Source organism: Mandrillus leucophaeus, unplaced genomic scaffold (genome assembly GCF_000951045.1).
Source record: "Mandrillus leucophaeus isolate KB7577 unplaced genomic scaffold, Mleu.le_1.0 Scaffold1464, whole genome shotgun sequence".
Taxonomy (NCBI): Eukaryota; Metazoa; Chordata; class Mammalia; order Primates; family Cercopithecidae; genus Mandrillus; species Mandrillus leucophaeus.
The window spans coordinates 8,314-10,461 of NW_012101437.1; the positions used below are offsets into that span (position 1 = coordinate 8,314).

Here is a 2,148-nt window from a genome sequence, read left to right on the forward strand (position 1 = left end):
CCCTCATTATGCTGATCCTCTGTTAAAATTAATACCTTTTTTTCTTTTGAGATGGAGTTTCACTCTTGTTGCCCAGGCTGGAGTGCAATGGCACTATCTCAACTCACCGCAACCTCCGCCTGCTGGGTTCAAGTGATTCTCCTGCCTCAGCCTCCTGAGTAACTAGGATGACAGCCATGTGCCACCATGCCCAGCTAATTTTGTGTTTTTGGTAGAGATGGAGTTTCTCCGCGTTGGTCAGGCTGGTCTCGAACTCCTGACCTCAGGTGATCCGCCTGCCTTCGCCTCCCAAAGTGCTGGGATTACAGGTGTGAGCCACTGTGCCTGGCCTGGCTGATTTTTGTATTTTTAGTAGAGACAGGGTTTCTCCGCGTTGGTCAGGCTGGTCTCGAACTCCTGACCTCAGGCGATCTGCTCGCCTTGGCCTCTCAAAAGGTGTGAGCCATTGCGCCTGGCCAAAATTAATACTTTTTATATTAAATGGACATATATGTATTTTTTTCTTTTTGATACCAGGTCTCACGCTGTCACCCAGGCTGGAGTGCAGTGGCACAGCCTCTGCTCACCGCAGCCTCTACCTGCCAGGCTCAAGCAATTCTCCTGCCTCAGCCTCCCACGTTGCTGGGATTACAGGTAACTGCCACCACACAGCTAATTTTTGTGTTTTTTGTAGAGATGGGATTTCGCCATGTTTCCCAAACTGGTCTCAAACTCCTGAGCTCAAGGCAATCCACCCACCTTGGCCTGCCAAAGTGCTGAGATTACAGGTGTGATCCACCTTGCTCATTCTAGTTTAAACTTTTGAGTTGTTTGTGTCTCCTGATTGGACTCCTACAAATACAGAATTGATGCTAGGAAGGGTACCAGGAGATAGACCCACACAGATAGGATTTGGGAATAGGTTTGGTTATCCAAGGAGCAGTGCTGAACTCCTTCCTAATGGGATATAGGATGCTGGTGATTTCCAGGAAGTGAACTCACAATAACTCAAGCTACCACTTACTGTTGATTGTGGTGAAATGCCAGGTGAAGCGTATGCCCTGCGAGCTTAGGGGTGCTACAGTTGACCACTGCCACAGTAAAGATGACTCTGAAGAATGGCATGGGATGGATCCTTTCGAATGCACTTGAGCAGCGGTCTCTAACCACAGGGCCATAGAACCGGAGGTGAGCAGCAGGCAAGTGAGGGGAAACTTCATCTGTATTTCTAGCCCCCCCCCATCACTTGTATGACCACCTGAGCTCCATGTCCTGTCAGAGGAGCAGCAGCATTCGGTTCTCTTAGAAGCACGAACCCTGTTGTGAAGTGTGCATGCGAGGGATCTAGGTTGTGCACTCCTTATGAGAATCTAATGCCTGATGTTCTATCACTGTCTCCCATCACCCTAGATGGACAGTGTCGTTGCAGGAAAACAAGCTCAGAGATCCCACTGAGTCTACATTATAGTGAGTTTTAGAATTATTTCATTATATATTACAATGTAGTAATAATAGAAATAAAGTGCACAGTATATGTAATGCATTTGAATCATCCTGAAATTATTCCCTCCACTCCCAGTCTGTGGAAAAATTGTCTTCCACACATTCCCTCTGTTTTTTGGTAGAGGCAGGGTCTTAATATATTGCTCAGGCTGATCTCAAATTCCTGGCCTCAAGTAATATACCTCTTGGCCTCCCAAAGTGCTGAGATTACAGCCATAAGCCACCACCCTCAACCAAGACTTGTTTCTTAAACCAAATAAAAATTAAGTGAGATTACTTGAGCCCAGGTGGTCGAGGCTGCAGCGAGCCCTGGTTGCACCACTGCACTCCAGCCTAGGTGTCAGAAAATAAAAAATAAAATAAAAATAATGTCTCAAAAAATAAAATAAAATACAAATTAACCCTTTATGACATTCCCAGTAACTTTCCCTCCTAAATGTTCCCCACAAGTCTTTGAATTTTGTTTAATTTTCACACACATACCATTTAAGACGTTTAAGAACTTCTGTCTCTCTGTGTCATCCCTTTATTTCAAAAGAATGTCTTTTTGTCACTTCCAGCTGGATCTACCATGAAAGACTTCTGAATCCAGGAAGAGAGACTGACTGGGCAACTTGTTATTCAGGTACAAAAAGACTTGGACTGTAACTCAAAAATGATCAAATA

The 2,148-nt window shown here is 45.0% G+C and overlaps 1 long non-coding RNA gene across 1 annotated transcript in view; it reads left to right on the plus strand.

The window, feature by feature from the left end:
- Positions 1-474: 474 nt before the first annotated feature.
- LOC105535467 overlaps positions 475-2,148 on the plus strand; it is a 15,806-nt gene continuing 14,132 nt past the window's right edge. Inside the window, exons 1-2 of the long non-coding RNA XR_001005431.1 lie at positions 475-1,167; positions 2,043-2,107. This is a non-coding gene — a long non-coding RNA (uncharacterized LOC105535467). The remainder of the gene's footprint in view (positions 1,168-2,042; positions 2,108-2,148) is intronic.